Genomic DNA, 20,674 nt, shown 5'->3' with positions numbered 1-20,674 from the left:
AGATTGTGATGATTTTCAGTCACTGTCCTCTATGCTCTCATTGTGCATTATATTTTCAAGAGATCCAGCACATAAGAACTTATAATGTAAGTTGAAGGTTTTATTACCGCATGAAATATATTCCCTAACTCCAATAATCACGTAAAATAGCTAAAATGATCTACTGAGTGCTCACTATATATCAGGCACTGCTTTAGTTCCTTACACATGTTAACTCCTTTAATACTCTAGGCCAGGCGTGGTGGCTCACACCTGTAATCCCAGAACTTTGGGAGGCCGAGGCCAGTGGATCACGAGGTCAGGAGATCAAGACCATCCTGGCTAACACAGTGAAACCCCGTCTCCACTAAAAATACAAAAAATTAGCCGGGCGTGGTGGTGGGCACCTGTAGTCCCAGCTACTCGGGAGGCTGAGGCAGGAGAATGGCTTGAACCCAGGAGGCGGAGTTTACAGTGAGCCGAGATCAGGCCACTGCACTCCAGCTTGGGTGACAGGGTGAGACTCTGTCTCAAAAACAAAAACAAAACAAAACAAACAAAATACTTGAAATGAGGCTTTGAAGTAGATACTTTTCTTATCCTCTTTTTACCTATGATAAAACTAAGGCACAAAGAGATTAGGTTGTTTTCCTTACCAAGATCACTGAGTTACTAAGTTGTAAAGCCAGAATTCAAACCCATGGAGTCTGCCACTCCCAACCCTCCCCTGAGCCTGTGCTGTTAACCATGGTGTTGTGCCCTTATTAGTCCTATCTACACAACCAGAAGAAAGAGCATGCACTTCTTAAACACATTCAAATCGGAATTCCATAACTTCCCAGCTATGTGCCCTTGAGATGGTTACTTAACCTCTTTAAGCATCAGTTTTTCTGAGAGTTCTTTTAAGTCCAAGTGATACAATTCTTTTGAATCAACCATTTAACTTATTTGTTGAGTGGCTATGAGCTTAGAGTTAAACTAGGTGCTGCTAATTAAAACACCTATGGGCAGAGAATTATACCACCACTCAAAGGTTTTGCTCACAGATACGAGCATAAAGATGCTAAGAAAAGACTTGCTTAATTGAATAAAGTTTTCTGCAGCTGGCCCTCAAGCATTCCAGCTTCCTTAGAGAAGAAAAGAAAGGCTGTTATTGGAGAAACCCATCTTTTTTTGCTTTTCACTTTCTCCCTGTGTCCCGTTGTATCCTTTTTTAAATGGAATTTTCTTTATTGTATTTATTTGGCAAAGACAACTCCTTTGAAAATCTGCCATCTATAGTTACCTTTGCAAATCACAAATGTACCACAGGACCCTCCCTGAAACCTAGACACTGAATATTCAGTGGCCTAGTGGGTTACTAATGCATGGCAGGGCAGGAAAGTTGCCTTTTCAGATCACTACTTTGGTACCACTGCGAGAAGAGCATTCAGATGATACTGATAGACTGGAGGAGGTCCCCAAATGTTAGTGTGATCTCAACCTCAGCTGGTGTCCAGATTCTTAGGTGAGAAGGAATTCAAGATTAGTCTGAAAATAGTGAAAGTACTGAGATTTATAGCAAAGCAAAAAGTACACACTCAATAAAGGGGAACACGCACTTGAATATCAAGAGAGTGAGTCATGCTGCAAGATTTGGGGCTTGCATCTTTATGGCACTGGTGGGTGTGTGATCCAGTATGCTCACGAGCATATAATGAGGTCCTATGTGAAACCTAGGTCAAATCCAGTGCCATGTTGCGTCCAGTTGGTTTTAGCCAGCTTGGCCCACACCCTGGTTTTTTAGGGTCTTATCAGTCCCTAGCTTCTGCAGCTGTTTCAATAGTTTCCTTCTGCTAGTCATGTGAAACTGCTGCCTGGGATTTTCTATTCTCCTGCATCTATCCTCTATTATTCCTGTCTCATTGGCTGTGAGTTGGTTGCTTGTGTTAGCATGGAAGACTGATTCCTGGAAGACAGGAGAAGCTGTGCATTGGCTCTGGGCAAGGGGAAGGCAACAGTTTCAACAGACAGATTGTGACTGTTCTTTTTTCTGTCATCTCTGAGTTTGATAGTAATAAAGCACATTACATGCATCACCCACTCGGATCACAGTCTCAGGTTGCTGAACAATCTTTGGGATTTATAAAGGCAACACACACATCCAATGAAGAGAAGCCACAGAACAAATAACACGATTCTTTCTGGTGACAGAATTCTGTCTCTGTGTAATCACCAAAGTTTTTCAGATCAAGGGAGGGAAAATGAAAAAGAAAGGCTTAAACAAATATGCAATCTGAGGCTTCTGCGTTCATGATCAGTGGGCACAAACTAAACAGCAGAAAGTTTGCATTGAGGCAGAGCATCCTTCAGCATGGCTTAAATCAAGGCCGAATGCTTTTCCTTTAAATAAGGAATCATTTTTTCAATATTATGATTTCCATCCTTCTATTTTTCCAGTAGTGGAAACTCCTCTCCACTATGTGGGTGGAATCCTCATAATGGAATCTGAAAATCGAGGAAAGTCAACTTTAGGTCCCTTCTTCCCCTTAAAGCTTCTTCTCTCCCATCCACATCTCCCCTGCCTTTGCATGAGGTTTAGCATGGACCACGTGGTGGTCTGGGCTGGATTGACACTTCCATTGGATGCTGTAGGAGGAAGAAAAAGGATCTAGTAATGCCTTCAGAGGAGATCAAACCCAAAAGCTGGGGTTAATTGGCAGGTGGAAAAGCAAGTGCTTTAATCGAATGTGGGGTAGAATTTAAAGGGAGGCAGAGGAGAGTGTGGGTTGCCTGGCTTGAGGGATAGGCGAAAGCAAAACCAGTGATTTGTAAATTTTGTAATTGCTTGACAAATGATTGTAGAATTGGATTGAGATCCTAAACTTCACTTTTCTCATTAGAATACAAAAGCGACTAACTAGGGGGCATAAGGGACTTATGGTTTACTTTTCATAGTGACAGAGGGACCTTCTCTCTAGAACCATTTAGGTCTGCTGGACACCTTCCAATTAGAATTGCTCTCTAATCTACAGGAAACTGATAGCATGCAAACCACTCTTATCTTGAGTTTTGGTTAAAGATTGGTAACAGAAGCTGCTTTGGAGATGAACATAGACTAACAACGAAGACCTATTAAGCATCTTTGTTATATTATTTTTCTCATTTAATCCTTACAACTGTATGCATTGGTCATTATTATCTCATTTGTTGGTGAGAAAACAGCCTTGGTAAACTTTAACAGCAGCAGACTATAACTCAAAACAAGGTCTCCAGATCTGCAAACTCTTATATGTTTTGCCTTAAAGCCCTGATTTCTGTAAGGTGTAGTCAGCAATACACACATGGGAAAAGTGAAGGATGAGGCTCATTACATCCTCTGGATAAATAAACTGACCACAAGTCAGTTTTTCATTAACAAATATTTATTTACGGTTCTGTAGTGTATCCCTTTCCGCATGGGGGAAGCACTCAGAAGGACATCAGCCATGGTCTGTCCATAACCCTGGGAGCTCAATATTTAGTTGGCAGGACCAAGTTTGGATACATGACAAGGTAATCATTGGCTGACATTTGAAAGTGCTGTAGATTAAGTCAGTGCAGAGAGGACATTGTTTTTGCAATCATGAATCACACCTTTGCAAATCACTAATGTACCACAAGACTCTCCCTGAAACCTAGACACTGAATATTAAGTGGCCTAGTGGGTTATGAATGCATGGTAGGGCAGGGAGGGCTTCCTGAGGGAGGGAAACCTTGATATGAGCCAGGAAGGGAAGAAAGGCCCCAGACGTGAGAAGATTGATGCAGGAAATATCAATGCAGGGGTAATGATAAGATGCCCAAGGAGATGTCTCAGTTAAAACTGAGGAGTCAGTGAATGAAAAAGAGGGTGATCAGGCTGGAAATGGATTTTTGACGAGAATATGAAGGGGCTCTAAGTGCCAAGGGGAGAAAGTTGGCCTTTATCCTGTACACTACATTTTCTTGCTCACATATTTTATCAGTAAAATACTTTGACTTGTGCCTACGGTGTATGCATATGATATATACATAGTAACACATTACATATATTATGAAACATAACCCAAAATAATAGTTGAAAGTAACAAATTAAGATGAAATAGTTTTAAATGTCTTGAAAATCAAGGTGACCAGCACATACTTCAGCTAAGGCTCATTGTTATGAAATAAAGGATTTAAATCCATATATCAAATAGTCTTGTATTTGAACCTTTTTTTCTTTTTTAAAAATAATTTTAATGCTATGCTATTGATTTGAAAGTGCAACACTGTTTTTATCCTTTAGGGGCTTACTCCTAACATATTAAGACCCACTAAACTGATTTGTCTCTGTCAACGTGTGAAGCTTGTCAATAACTGTGTCATTGCTCTGGAGGAAAAAAGAAGAATCGTCATTTCTTGTTTTGTTACTCACTTTACCTCCAGCTGCATTGGGATTATTTGGAATTTTGATAGAATATTCTTATGGATATACTCGTTTATTACCTTTTAGTTAGAAATAAACATTGTACACTCTTTCTTCCCATAGACTATTGCCTTCTGTTGGACTAATTTCTCTCTTCTGGAGAATGTCTCCGCAAAGTGCTTTTGTTGTGTGCTATTCTCCCTGAGACCTCATGGAACTGAGAATATTGTTATTTTGTTTTGCAATTAAATTTTAGTTTTATTGGATATAAGCTTCTAGGTTTTAAGTTTCAAAATGATATTTCATCTTCTTACTAGATTTTTAGGCAAAATTTTTCTAGGATACAAAACTTGCGCTCATATTTACTAAATTACTTGTATTTTAAAAATAGCCTTAGAAAATCAGTTGTTTCTCGATAATTGAGGGAAGTTATCTACAATATGCCTTGCTGAAGTCTTTCAGCATCCTACGATACTCTTCAACAGTCTAAGACAATTTTCACTTTTCAATATTCTTCTTATTTCTATTCTCTTTGAATAAAAAAGACTTAAAATTATATTACCTATGAGAATAGTGTTTTCAGTTCTGATATACCTACGACTGAACAGATCACTAAAATAAAACAAATAGCCCACAGCGCTTAAGCACAAAGTAGAAACTCCTGAGATGTAATTTACCTACTGGTTTTTGCAGTCATCACCAAAGGCATCTGAAATATCACTGGATATAAAGAACTCAACTAAGTTATTTTTGAAAAACATGTTATGATTTTAGTACTGATGCTGTTACAAGTAGCTTCACAAATATCTGTTAGCCCAATTACGTGTCTGTGCATTTGTAAATTACAGTGGAATTTGTTAATTGAAGTAGCTTGTGATGTTGAAGAATTTTTTTTATTATTTTGGGATATGGGAAAATAACATAATTGTAAATGTTACCCTATTTATCTCTTTGTTTGTGAGAAGTAACATATCAGATCCCCAAATCCAATAAATGATAGATCTTGATTTACATAGTAAGATCTCACCTATCATGTCTTAGTTAAAAAGGTTTTTGTTCTGTTTTGTTTCTTGGCCATTATATCCTGTCTAATGCCTAGATGTAGCTAATCGCACATTGAGATTTATACCACTCATTACTGTTTAGTTGGATATGTCATGAAGGATGCAACTATTTCTTATGTAACTTTTGAAGTGTAACTCTTCACACACACACACACACGCGCACACACACACACCCCCCAAAATCTTCTCAGCTCTGAAACAAAAGTTTGTTTTGTTTGTAAAAATGTCCTAAATTTTTGCAGGAAAAATGTAGCTTTTTCCTTTTTTTTTTCTGCTTACAATAGACATGCTTTATTTTTTAATGGAAACATATAGCTCTTAATAAAGTAAGCCAGTTTCGATAAACGTGTGGATATTTTAGTACAGACTCTTAGAAGCAGATCAAAAGAGAAGGATTCACATGTGATTTATGAATGAGTGCTCCCAGAAACTCTGATAAGGGAGTGGACAAGGAAAGGACAGAAGTAAAGCAATTGTGTGATTTCAGGAAAAAATCCTCACTTCAGCCTGGTCCTGCAGGAGTGTGAATGACATCCTAGAATTTGCCTCTTAGAGAGCTGTCATTGGTTAAGGACCAAATCACGGGAGTACAAACCCCTAGGTTCCCTGTATAAGCAAAGCAGCTCTAATACCCTTGGGGCAGTCACTGTAAGCATCACCACTGCAGCTTTTAGAAGTAAAAGGACACAAAAGCTGGGAAGTGGCACATAGAAATGATTAAAACGGATTCCTGAGGGCTCTGGGCAGAGAGCACCGACATTGTCTACTTTACCATTCCTCAGCATTCTTGTTTCCAACTTCTATACCTTTGTATTTCTTCTCAGAATGCACACTGAAGTTCTAATTCCTTCTGAATTCTGGACCTCAGTTCTGGATCAAGATGTGAATTCTCTTACGCACTTCTGTAATGAAACTTTTATTTTTATTTCCTGCCTACTGTCCATTATGATAAAGCTGTGGTTCAGGTAAATCAGGTATTTTTTTCATCTAAAATTCACAAATGAGAAAGACTCTGCATGAGACACTGAGCGATTCACTCAGGTTTCTATAGCTTAACTAGTGGCAACTCCAGTCTGATTCCCCATCATTGTTCATCCCACTGACTGTAGCATTCTCTTTATGAACTAAGCAAGGATTGGAGAAATCTTTGTTGTCAGTTCATGAAACTGTCCCGAATTCTCCATTAAGCAAGGGTGGGCTCCTTGCTTGATGACTACCTTGTATAACTGAATGAGTTTTTTTCTACCACTCCTTTGGGCTACATATTTGTTAAGCATTTCATTGCCAATTAGCATCCTCTGTGAGAGATGGAAGAGAACCACACAACATAAAAATATTTTGTCTAGAAGTAAATCTGAAACTACAGACAGTCCCTGACTTATGATAGTTGAATTTACAATTTTTTGACTTTACAATGGTGAGAAAGTGATATGCCTTCAGCAGAAATCATACTTCAAGTACTCATTCAACAATTCTGCTTTTACTTTCAGCACAGTGTTCAATAAACTACATGAGATATACGATACTTTATTATAAAATAGGCTTTGCATTCAATGATTTTGCTCAACTATAGGCTAATATAAAAGTGTTCTGAAAATGTTTAAGGCTAGTTAAGCTATGATGTTTGGTAGGTTAGGTGTATTAAATGCATTTTCAACTTGAGATGGATTTATCTGGCTATAACCCCATCATAAGTCATGGAGCATCTATAGTCAAATTAAGTCTTCACTTGTAACATTTGTTTTTTCCTGTCACTTCTCTCTTTTATTATCACATACTAAGAGTTTATTCTCTGAGTATTAACTATTTTTATGAAAACACACACATACGCACACACATCAGATTTTTCCACATCCCATACTCGGTGTGGGTGTAGTCCTTGTATTTTCTCTGTGATGAAACAAGAAGAAACCCTAATTAAATATCTAGAGATCTACTGCATTGCCTTTAAACCCGTAACCATGACTGTCACTAAATTTCCCAAGGTTTTGGTTTCTTATTTGATAAAATAACTAGAGTAGGAAGTTGGGCAAGATTCTTAGTTAAGTTTTTCCTGGATTTAAAAACTATTGCCCAGTTGTTCCAGGATCACTTGAAAACTTAGCCAATTATCTATGCATTTTTTTCTATATCTTGTCGTTGAGATGCTCAGATTCCAGGCAGCTAACTCCTCCTGAGGGCATCCTTTAGTGTAGCTTGTGGTAGTTTTGGCAATAGTCTCAAGGAGGGGCTACAAAGGACTAGAAATTCTATTCCATGACTGTACCATTACTAGGTAACTTCTTGTGGTGTAGCTTCTTCCACCAAGATTCCACGTTAACGTGGTGTTATCACATGAAGAAGGACTAAAATGTCACTTAAAAATATGCATCACACTCTAAAATATCAACTTCATCCTCAGGCTCTTCCAAATTCAGGTGTGGATCTTGTATATTGTGTCACGAGACATCAATACATTTGCCATGTCAAATTCAGTTCATCAATCTCATCTAACCAGACCATAAGCAAAAAAAAAAAAAAAAAAAAAAAAAAGAATAACTTAACTGAAAAAAATAATGAATCTAAAATGATGTTTTAAAAGAGGAAAATAAAATCAATTTGGTGTTGCTTTAATTTTTGATGATTTACAGTGGGAGTTCTAACGCCCAGCAGGTACCATTTGACATTTTCATCTCCAGTGCTGTGAAGAGATTAGCACTTGCTGGTATTGATTTAAACTAGGATTTATACCAGGGCTGTCATTTTTATGGAAAGCACAATAAAAGAGATTAGAAAGAAATTGCCAGGCGGCCCGGGTCTAATCAATTGTAGAATGCTTTCACTGGGAATTTGCAATTTTACCAAGCAGAAAGTTAACACGCACAGGATAAGCAGTAGGAAGCGAAATTCACATCAGGCCTTAAGAATCGTGGCCAGGCCAAAACCAAACCACATCACACAATTGGTAGTATCACTCTGCTAACTTTCCATGAAATTTCCAAGGCAAAATATCTGTGAAAGACAGCATTTTAGTGCCCACAGAAACAGAACAAACCCCTGCTGAAGGACCGAAGGGGTTTATGAACTAAGTCAGAACACGTAAGGTGAGATTTTCTTAAGGCTACAGTCAAGTTGACTCAACTAGGGTATATAACTTTTATTTGGTTTTGATTGAGAGGGAAGAGTTACTCTATGATTGATTGGAGGTCAAGAAGTCTGATGTCAGAGAACTCAAAGTTCACTACTCGAATTGATCTCAAAGCCCAGAAAAGACAGACGGTGGAGAGAAAAGTAATGTGAGGAGCATTTATTGCTAAATTCAGAATCAGAGCTCACATAGCAACTGGCAGTTGACACATGAACATTGAGATAAAAGTATCAAAAGAGATGTCAGTAAACATTTTTGACATCCTAGCAACGATGTACCAGACCAACCTGAGGTAATCTGCTTTACTTGAAAAATTAACCAGAAAGAAGATTCTATTTACTATTGCATTAAATTAGTTACAAGTTAAACACATATCCTGTGCCAGTTATTGTGCGAAGGGCCTAAGATAGAAAAACTGAAAATCTGGGAATTGCACATCAAAATGCTCACAACCTACAGGGTGAAAAGTTGGAAATGAAGGTGGCTCATTGCAGGACACAGTGATAATTGTGATAATGGTTTTATGGCATAGGGGAAAGAGACAGCTCCGAGGAGAAAGTAGTTCAGTCTTTTGGGAAGAGCAGAGAGAATGGGATCAAGGATGGCTTCTAAGAGGAGCTCAAATAAGAGTAGAGTTTTGAAGAATAAATGGAAAGACAAGGGAAGGAAGAGCATTCCGGGTGGAGGGAACAGAGGTGTGAAGGCACAGAATCATGACTGTATGTAGGACATGAGTTGGGAGAGGGGTCCAGAGTCTAGACCTTATTCCACAGGCCAGGGAAAACTCTGGCTGGCTTTAAGTGTGTGTATGTGTGGTGTGTGCATGGGCCATGTAGGGAGAACGACTTGATCAGAAACATGTCTTAGAATGACCACCTGTTACCATCCTAGTCCTCACTACCTGGACCCATGTGATGCTCTTTTTCCTGGTCTTTTTGCTTTCAATCTTGCCTCCAGAGGGTGATGCTCTAAAAATGTCACCCTTCTGTGCAAACCTGTCAATGGCTCCTCATGGAACCCAGAAAAGGCCTGTTACATAGAACCACATCTCCTAGTACTCAACAAGGATTCTCTGCCTCCTTTCTGGTTCCCAAACTCATCTGTCTCAGAGCCTTTGTGCACATCATTTTCTCTTCCTAGAATACTTTTTCTCTGGAAATCTCTGTGCTCCTTCCCTCAGTTGATCCAGGTGCTCAGATGTCACCTCTTTCAAGAAGACTTCTCCAGCTGCTCTGCACTCAATATGATTGTGGGGGAAGGAATGAATAGATGGATGAGTAAATGGAGGGGACAGTAATGGGAGTAAGTGTCCCACAAGAGGTTTGGGAGAGTCTGAGGAGAGCTAATACAAATAGGTGGGAATTAAGGTTCTTGGATGGGACTTGGTGGATAAGGTAGAGATGAGTGTGGGGAGTCTGAGGGACTAGAAGGCGCAGAGGGTCACTCCTGGGGTCTGAACTGAAGGACTGGATGGATGCAGGACATATTTTCGGAGGGAAGCAGGAATGGTCAGAGAATAAATAATAAGAGTAAGTGGAAAATAAATAAAAAGGTAAGTGGAATATTTTCAGAGAAAAAGAGGAGATAGAAAAAGAATGAAAGCCTTGACAACCGTGGAAAAAAGACTCAATTATTTGAGAGAGGATGTGGTGAAAATACCCCTGAAAGGCACTAAGACCAGCATGGGCAAGGTAGGTCATTAACACATTGCAAGGTGGGGTGTCTGGGCACAGGTGGGGAAACAAAGAAAGAAAATGTTACAGGCACAGTGAATTATTTCTCACTTCATTTTGTATGATAGATACTTACCCTTATCATTATCATCATCACTTTTTTTCAAGATGAAGGATATGAGGCTCAAGGAGGTTAAGCAACTTGCTGAAGCTCACACATCAGTAAATACAGAGCTCCAACCTAAACCTGGATCTATCTGATGCAGTTTATGTAAACGTAAGTTACTGTGGTTACTGCTATTAGATTTAATTGTGGAAATCAACTCCAACAATCTATATGGAAGTTTAGGAGGTACATGAATCAACAGCACTGCAAATGCCTTTCTCCTTCTTTTTAGATCAAAAAGTTAATTTGTTGTTTAACTTGAATCCTCTATGCAATGGACTTAACCCGTTCCCTTTTACCCTACACCCATAGAAATCTGAATCCCAACTCCTTCAAGCAGTGCTGGCCAGGCTGCTGCCTATGTTATATGGTCTGGGCACTCCACAACTAGAGGAAGTTGCCATGATGTGAATGCTCCTGCTGCAGCTGTGCAATATGGCAGCTCCAAAATTTTTGTGACACATGTTAAAAAAAACTATCATTCACTATACTTATCACTTGTTAGGGAAGAAAAGGTAAGTGGAATATTTTCAGAGAAAAAGAGGAGATAGAAAAAGAATGAAAGCCTTGACAACCATGGAAAAAAGACTCAATTATTTGAGAGAGGATGTGGTGAAAATACCCCTGAAAGGCACTAAGACCAGCATGGGCAAGGTAGGTCATTAACACATTGCAAGGTGGGGTGTCTGGGCACAGGTGGGGAAACAAAGAAAGAAAAGCCATGGCTACTTTCATAAATATTTTATTCACAGCAAGAACGTTGACCTTTTCTTTAAGCCAAGTCCTTTAAAAACATACAAATGGGCAGTCAGTTCCCATAAAATTACCTATTAAATCAAGAGGTTGTTGAAAATATTGCTTAACATTTTTTACTTTTCATTTAGATGAAAAACATAGATCTTGCCTGGTGGACAAATTTTACAGAAATTCCTCCCCTCCCCTCCCCTCCCCTTCCTCCCTCCCTTCTCCCCTCCTCCCCTCCTCCCCTCCTCTCTTCCTCCCTGATCTGATCTTCCATTTCTTTCTTTCTTTCCCTCTCTCCCTCCCTCTCTCCCTCCCTCCCTCCCTCCCTTCCTTCCTTCCTTCCTTCCTTCTTGCCTGCCTTCCTTCCTGCCTTCCCTCACCCCTGCCATCCCTCCTCCCTCCTGCTCTCCCTGCTTCCCTTCTTCCCTCCTTTCCTCCACTTAAAAAAAATTGGATAAAGTTTACCTTTTAACCCCTTTTATTTTCAAATTGAATACAGATACAGAAAGAATGCACAAAAAACAAATATACATTTTTTTCTTTTTTTATTATACTTTAAGTTCTAGGGTGTATGTGCACAACGTGCAGGTTTGTTACATATGTATACATGTGCCATGTTGGTGTGCTGCACCCATCAATTCGTCAGCACCCATCAACTCGTCATTTACATCAGTTATAACTCCCAATGTCATCCCTTCCCCCTCCCCCCTCCCCATAATAGGCCCCGGTGTGTGATATTGCCTTTCCCATGTCCAAGTGATCTCATTGTTCAATTCCCACCTATGAGTGAGAACATGCGGTGTTTGGTTTTCTGTTCTTGCGAAAGTTTGCTCAGAATGATGGTTTCCAGCTGCATCCATGTCCCTACAAAGGACACGAACTCATCCTTTTTTATGGCTGCGTAGTATGTCATGGTGTATATGTGCCACATTTTCTTAATCCAGTCTGTCACTGATGGACATTTGGGTTGATTCCAAGTCTTTGCTATTGTGAATAGTGCCGCAATAAACATACGTGTGTATGTGTCTTTATAGCAGCATGATTTATAATCCTCTGGGTATATACCCAGTAATGCGATGGCTGGGTCATATGGTATTTCTAGTTCTAGATCCTTGAGGAATCGCCACAGTGTTTTCCACAATGGTTGAACTAGTTTACAATCCCACCAACAGTGTAAAAGTGTTTCTATTTCTCCACATCGTCTCCAGCACCTGTTGTTTCCTGACTTTTTAATGATTGCCATTCTAACCAGTGTGAGATGGTATCTCATTGTGGTTTTGATTTGCATTTCTCTGATGGCCAGTGATGACAAGCATTTTTTCATGTGTCTGTTGGCTGTATTAATGTCTTCTTTTGAGAAATGTCTGGTCATATCCTTTGCCCACTTTTTGATCGGGTTGTTTGTTTTTTTCTTGTAAATTTGTTTGAGTTCTTTGTAGGTTCTAGATATTAGCCCTTTGTCAGATGAGTAGATTGCAAAAATTTTCTCCCATTCTGTAGGTTGCCTGTTCACTCTGATGGTAGTTTCTTTTGCTGTGCAGAAGCTCTTTAGTTTAATTAGATTCCATTTCTCAATTTTGATTTTTGTTGCCATTGCTTTTGGTGTTTTAGACATGAAGTCCTTACCCATGCCTATGTCCTGAATGGTATTACCTAGGTTTTCTTCTAGGGTTTTTATGGTATTAGGTCTAACATTTAAGTCTCTAATCCATCTTGAATTAATTTTCATATAAGGAGTAAGGAAAGGATCCAGTTTCAGCTTTCTACTTATGGCTAGCCAATTTTCCCAGCACCATTTATTAAATAGGAAATCCTTTCCCCATTTCTTGTTTTTGTCAGGTTTGTCAAAGATCAGATGGCTGTAGATGTGTGGTATTATTTCTGAGGGCTCTGTTCTGTTCCATTGGTCTATATCTCTGTTTTGGAACCAGTACCATGCTGTTTTGGTTACTGTAGCCTTGTAGTATAGTTTGAAGTCAGGTAGCGTGATGCCTCCAGCTTTGTTCTTTTGACTTAGGATTGTCTTGGTAATGCAGGCTCTTTTTTGGTTCCACATGAACTTTAAAGCAGTTTTTTCCAATTCTGTGAAGAAACTCATTGGTAGCTTGATGGGGATGGCACTGAATCTATAAATTACCTTGGGCAGTATGGCCATTTTCACAATATTGATTCTTCCTATCCATGACCATGGTATGTTCTTCCATTTGTTTGTGTCCTCTTTTATTTCACTGAGCAGTGGTTTGTTGTTCTCCTTGAAGAGGTCCTTTACATCCCGTGTAAGTTGGATTCCTAGGTATTTCATTCTCTTTGAAGCAATTGTGAATGGAAGTTCATTCATGATTTGGCTCTCTGTTTGTCTGTTACTGGTGTATAAGAATGCTTGTGATTTTTGCACATTAATTTTGTATCCTGAGACTTTGCTGAAGTTGCTTATCAGCTTAAGGAGATTTTGGGCTGAGATGATGGGGTTTTCTAAATATACAATCATGTCATCTGCAAACAGGGACAATTTAACTTCTTCTTTTCCTAACTGAATACCTTTATTTGTTTCTCTTGCCTGATTGCCCTAGCCAGAACTTCCAACACTATGTTGAATAGGAGTGGTGAGAGAGGGCATCCCTGTCTTGTGCCAGTTTTCCAAGGGAATGCTTCCAGTTTTTGCCCATTCAGTATGATATTGGCTGTGGGTTTGTTGTAAATAGCTCTTATTATTTTGAGATACTTTCCATCAATACCGAATTTATTGAGAGTTTTTAACATGAAGGGCTGTTGAATTTTGTCAAAGGCCTTTTCTGTATCTATTGAGATAATCATGTGGTTTTTGTCTTTGGTTCTGTTTATATGCTGGATTACGTTTATTGATTTGCTTATATTGAACAAGCCTTGCATCCCAGGGATGAAGCCCACTTGCATCCCAGGGATGAAGCTTTCTTACTAAGTGCACAAGTGTATAGGGTTGTTATATCTCTTTGACAAACTGATCTTCTTGACATTATGAACTGACCATTTTTATCTCTGATAATATTCTTGGCTTTGAGAACTACTTTGTCTTGTATTAATCAGGTCACATCTGTTTTTGTTGTTGTTGTTGTTTTGAGACGGAGTCTCGCTCTGTCGCCAGGCTGGAGTGCAGTGGTGCGATCGTGGCTCACTGCAAACTCTGCCTCCCGGGTTCACCCCATTCTCCTGCCTCAGCCTCTTGAGTAGCTGGGACTTTAGGCACCCGCCATCAGGCCCAGCTAATTTTTTGTATTTTTAGTAGGATGGGTTTCACCATGTCAGCCAGGATGGCCTCAATCTCCTGACCTCGTGATCCACCCACCTCTTCCTCCCAAAGTGCTGCTGGAATTACAGGAGTGAGCCACCACGCCTGGCCCACATCTATTTTTTGAAATAGTGTGATTGACCCACCCAAAGAGATCCCCATTGTCATGCTCTTGTATGATGTCATCCCATGACTGCAGGTGAAACTTGTGACTTGCTTCTACCCAACAGAATATGACAAAGTTGATTTTTTTTCTTTGTTTTATTTTGAATAGCTTCTATGGCTATGTTTTCAAGTTTATCAATCTTTTCTTCTGCAAGGTCTAATATGCCATTAATCCCACCCAGTGTATTTTTTATCTCAGATATTATAGTTTTTGTCCCCAGAAAATTGGACTGGAATTTAAAAAAATTTTCTGTCTTTACTTAACTTCTGAATACATGAAATACCATTATAATAATTGTTTTATTGTCCTCGAATACTAACTTTAGCATTGGGTCAGGTCTGTGTCACTTTCAACTGATTGATTTTTTCCTCTTTGTTATAGATTGTATTTTCCTGGATTTATCCATGGCTTGTTACCATTGATTGGATGTCGGGCATTACCTGTTTTATGATAGATATTTTTTATTTCTACAAATTTTCTTGAGCTGCTTTTTCTAGGATGCAATACGGTTACTTGGAAATACTTTTATTCTTTGGGATCTTACTTTTAAAATTTGTTAGGCAAGACAAGAACAGTTAATTTTTCTTCATGACCAAGGCAAAATCCTCCTGAGCACACTACAGAATGCTCCTATAAATTATGAGGTAATTAGAAATGATGAGACTGGAGAATCTGGCTGGTGGGAAGGTGCTATTCCTGGCCTTGAGTCCTTTTCCCTTTACTCCTTTTGGAATGCTTCTTTCCCTAGTCTCAGGAAATCTCATGGATGTGCTTATCGGTACTTTGCTGAATATTTGAGTGGGACCCTCTGCAGATCTCTCTCTTCTGTCCTGTGAACTCTGTTGCCTTGTTCTTCCCAGGCCCTCAACTCCATCATTTAAACTGAGGAAGTCTGCTGGCCTCTAGCTTGGTTCCTTTTTACTGTGCCAAGGATGGGAACTCTCTCAAGGCAGTAGCTAAGGTTATTGTAGAGGTGACTTTTTTTTTTTTCTCATCTCTCAGGGATCATTGTCCTTCATTGCTGATGTCTTGAAAATCATTGTTCTACAAATTTTACTTTTTGGGGGTTGTTTTAAGCAGAAAAATAAATCCAGTGCCTGTTATTTCATCTTTATGTCTTGCAGTTTTAACATGTGGTGCTCAGAAGACAGACCAGTAAATAAAAGAAAATGCATTGTGTCTGGTAATACAGCTAGATAAGAAGGAATCTGTATGTACGAGAAACACTTAGTAAGTTTCTTGTTTCTCTGTTACCTTGATCATTTTTCCTAATAATCAAAGTCTGCAAGATTGAATGTGTAGATATATCAGTGCTTTGGACATTTTATTATGCTTTGATGTTATCTTCGTATTTTTTCTTCATCTTCCTGTGAAAGGATATGACTTCTGTTTGCTCGAATAAAAGAAAAGAAGGCCCGACAGCTAGGAATTCTTAAATGGAATGGATTGTAATTGAAAAGTACTCTCCAATTCAATCAGTTTTTGGTTATGCAAGACACAGAGTGGAGAAAAGGTACTCTTCATGTATGCACGTGTACGTGTAGGAACACATCATTAGGACTGTGTATTTTCAGATTACAAGTTGTAGAGTTTCCCATTTTGCCTGTGGCTTTTATTCCAGATGTCCAAAGCCCTGCAGCTCACATTCCTCACATCTTTATCAAAACCTATATAATCTCTTACAGGAAGAGTTACTAGCTCAATGTGAAGTGCTGTCAGGGATGAAAAATGTTACTGTGGGAAGTTGCTCTTGCTGGGTCCAAGACTTGACTGAATGAGCCTCAGCTGCAGCTGTGGTCTCGATCTAGCTTCTCTCATTGCTTTCTTCCTCCTCCCTCAGCCGGCCCCAGGCAGACCTTCTGTCTCACAGTTCCCTGAGAGCTGTACCATTCCTAATCCAGTGGATAATTCATTCTGCTTTAAAGAGAAAGAAGGAGGAAAAGTTTGTCTTTCGTTTCCTTCTTAGCTAATTTTAATTTTAATAAGGCTTTCTGCTGCTGGGGCTCCCCCTGAGATGAGGGTCCATCTAGAATAACTAGAAGGGTAGATGACTTTCTGCTCATGAGCTCTGAAGGTTTATCTTTCAGCCTGCACAGGTCCTGCAACACCTGGGTATCTCTGTGTGGAGCCTCTAGTGTCTGAGGCAATGCTTAAGACTGATGCTATCATGATGTTGATTGACAGGAACTTCTTCTACCACGAATATGATGAGAGAAAAGCTGGCCTCTCTGGCCTTTCTGCTCTTGCCTGCCACTGGCATCTACTTCACTGACTTTATTTTATTTTTTAGAACTGGAAGACCTGCAAACATCAAGTCAGCTTATGCATGCTGGTGCACTTAAAAAGGTTTAAAGGCATGAATAACAAAGATGAAAATAAGAGAGCTGCACACAGCATGCAAATGTGGCAAAATTTGTGAATAATCACAGGAAAGGGATATGTCAGAGAAAATTCTTTACATCTCGTCTCTCGCGTTTGGATCTGTGGGAAGCAGGGGGCAGTGTGTCTGCTGCTGTTCTGAACACAATTCCTGTCTTTGATGTTGGGTGCTCGTGACCCTATGTGCCAGCTTATTTTTCACTCCCTGGATGGCCTCAGAGATTTCACGGTTTCTGTGATGGGAAGCTTAGAGGATTCCTGAGACATCCTGCAGCTGTGCTTGTTCTGGGTCAGCAGCCCAAACTGTAACTTTGCATCTACGTAACCATTTTGGCAAAAACAATGAGGGCTTTTATTCATTTCTATCACAAGCACCCTGCATTGTCCTGACATGTCTTCCTCCTGAGCCCTTCAGTGGAAATCTTATTCCCTGGTTCTAGTGGGGTGTCTTTTAGTTGCCCCCACTTACAGGCCCCCCAGTTGTGCTCTAACCTCATGTGGAAGACAGGCAGGAGGATGGGGTGTTAGGGTGTAGAGTGGGGCTTCTGTTATGGGGTTCCATGGCTACAGTTCCCACAGTTGTCCTTCACATCTGACCTGGAGCCAGGAGACTAAATAGATACAAGAACCAGGTTTCCTCTTTTATTTTGTATAGTTATACAAATTTTGTTTATCAGAAAAATCTATATCACACAAACACAGATGTACAGTAAGTCCTCACTTAATGTTCTAAACAGGTTCTTGAAAACTGCAACTTTAAGTGAAGCAATATTGCTATACACCAAACAAAACTCTTGTTTATATCAATTAAACTCTGGTAAAGTTAGTTTTCTTTTTCCTTTCTTTTATTTTTTTTTTGAGGCAGAGTTTCACTCGTTACCCAGACTGGAGTGGATCACTGCAACCTCCACCCCTCTGCTGAAGTTCTAATTAAACTATTCCCTGCATTCTTTCCCACACACACTTTAACTACTATGTCAGTATTGAGGTTCAAGTGATTCTCCTGCGTCAGTCTCCCGAGTAGCTGGATTACAGGTCCCCACCACCATGCTTGGTTAATTTTTTGTATTTTTAGTAGAGACAGGGTTTTTCCATGTTGGCCACGCTAGTCTCGAACTCCTGACCTCCTGATCTGCCCACCTCAGGCTCCCAAAGTGCTGGGATTACAGGCGTGAGCCACTGTGTCCAGCCCTAAAATTAGTTTTCTTAAATTATATATTGCTTCACTTATAGTTTCCAAGAAGCTATCAACAATGTTAAAAGAATTTACTAAAAACATATATAACTTATATAGGGGTGTGTGTGTGTGTGTGTGTGTGAGACATATAGATAGATAGGTCTCAATGACAGAATCTCAGGCTTCCTACTAAATAAGACAGAATTATAAGATAATAGTTATTAAGAAATAAGCTAACGATTGAGAGCATAATATGTTGGCAATGTTCTAAGCTGGTTAATGACATAGTGCGCTTAAGAAATCTAGAAGATGAGTAGATACTTTAATCCAGTGACCAGCCCTTTGAATGCGAGGACTTTTTTGCTTATCTATGGTGGTGAATATCACAAAAATTATTCATGAACCTTTGTTTTAAGTTTATCAACTATCATTAATGTTGGTGTATTTTATGTGTGGCTCAAGACAATAATTCTTCCAATGTGGCCCAGGGAAGCTAAAAGGTTGGAAACCTGTGCTTTAAACTATATTTAATTTGGGAATTTGCACATATAGAGTTTAAATCACAAATCTCAGTTTATACTAAAGCAATAACATTTTGAAATAACGTTATATTTTTTAGTGTTTAGAAAAACGTTTATTGTTCTGATAAAACTGCTGAGTGAGAATTTTTGTAGAATTATATTTGCAACCTCTATAGGATTAAAAATCACTAAGCAGAAGAAAGGCAACATCTGTCCCTAGTGTTCCTGGGATTTCTGAGCCAAATTCCAATATGTCCACTACTCACCTTACACATTTTAGACATCATCCAAAACGAATATTTGGAAAAAATACTTTGACATAGAGCTCCTCAATATACACATATTCCTATGTCTCCAAAAGCAATGGAACCGCAGCCAGATCATGCAGCCCCTTACAAATGTTAAAGTGGACATTGGTTTTCCCTGTGAACTTGAAGGGAGATCACTAAAGAAAAAGAATTCTTACAAGATTTAACAGGATGAGACAGAAGATGCCCCATTGGTGAATATGAGAAAAAAGTGCAGCCTTTTCAGAAATTATTTTCATAGCAGCAGAGCTTCCCAAACTACATTTTAAGGCCTGACTTCCTTCTTGACCATGGTCCCCTTGCCTGTGTCCTCTACTTCATTCACTGTCACCTACCTGGGGGTTTGGCTACTGTCTCATATATCTTCATATTGTAGGGTTCTTTTCTTTGCTCCATACAGGTGACCATGTCTGGGTTACAGATAGCAACACCCAGGTTTCTGTAGTTCTGCAACATCACATCTCTGTATAAATTCTGCTGGGCAGGGTCCCGGCATTTCCACTCTTCTGCAGAGAATTCTATGGCCACATCCTTGAATGTTAGGAGTTCCTCTCATTAAAGTATCTGGAAGTCCTCATGCTTGACCTTGGCCTCACAGTAATATGTGAGGAACTTAATTTAAAAAACAGAAATGTTTCCACCCAGAACAATAGACAGGATCTGTGGGTAGGGCACAGGTGATGATTTATCTTCGAATTGTCCATGTGATCCTATTGGAAGACTGGGCTGAGAGTCACTTAGCTAAGCACTGCCTCTCAAGCTTCAATGTGCATGCAAATTATCTGATATTCTAGGCCTCACTGTAATCAAATTTTGCAGGTTTGAAAACAGTCCATGAATTAGCTTCTTATAGCAAGTCTTCTGTTAATGCTGATGTTTCTCCTCCTAGACTCATTATATACCACTTGGCTAGAGAAAGCAGGCACAGCACACGGAGTCCCTTACCCCAACACCCTTATCATAACACAAATACTTTTCATCCGAAGACAAGACCACCAATCATCATCCTGAAGCATGGCATTCTCTGCAGGCCCTTTAAAGTTTACAGAGGCTGGAGATGGTGTCAAAAATAATGGAACGCTTCACGAATTTGCCTGTCATCCTTGCGCAGGGACCATCCTAATCTTTGTAACGTTCCAATTTTAGTATATGTGTTGCCGAGGGGAGCACCAGATTCACTTTTTAAAAAAACACTTTTATTTTAGGTTCAGAAGTGCACGTGCAGGTTTGTTATACAGGTAAATTGCGCGTCACGGGGGTTTGGTGTATGGATCATTTAATCACCAAGGTGATAAGCATAGTACCTGATAAGTAGTTTTTTTATCGTCTCCCTCCTCTCACCCTCCACCCTCAAGTAGATCCAGATATCTGTTGTTCTCTTCTTTGTATCCATGTGTACTCAGTGTTTAGCTCCAACTCATAAGTGAGAACATGCAGTGTTTGATTTCCTGTTCCTATGTTAGCTGACTTAGGACTATGGCCTCCAGCTCCATCCATGCTTCCACAAAGGTCATAACTCACTCATTTTTATGACTGTGTAGTATTCCATGATGTATATGTGCCACATATTCTTTATCCAGTCTACTGTTGGTGGGCATTTAGGTTGATTCCCTGACTTCTATTGTGTAGTGCTGTGATGAACACATACATGCATGTGTCTTTATGGTAGAATGATTTCTATTCCTCTGGGTATATTC

General features: G+C 39.5%; 1 non-coding gene across 1 annotated transcript; it reads right to left on the bottom strand.

Moving 5' to 3' along the window:
• Positions 1-20,043: 20,043 nt before the first annotated feature.
• Positions 20,044-20,147, bottom strand: LOC112633836. Its single transcript, XR_003121605.1, has one exon. It is a non-coding gene; the product is annotated as a U6 spliceosomal RNA (small nuclear RNA).
• Positions 20,148-20,674: the final 527 nt, after the last annotated feature.

This window comes from Theropithecus gelada, chromosome 10, assembly GCF_003255815.1.
Source record: "Theropithecus gelada isolate Dixy chromosome 10, Tgel_1.0, whole genome shotgun sequence".
NCBI lineage: Eukaryota > Metazoa > Chordata > Mammalia > Primates > Cercopithecidae > Theropithecus > Theropithecus gelada.
The sequence above is the reverse complement of the archived record's forward strand: the minus strand, read 5'-3'. Positions and strand labels throughout refer to the sequence as shown.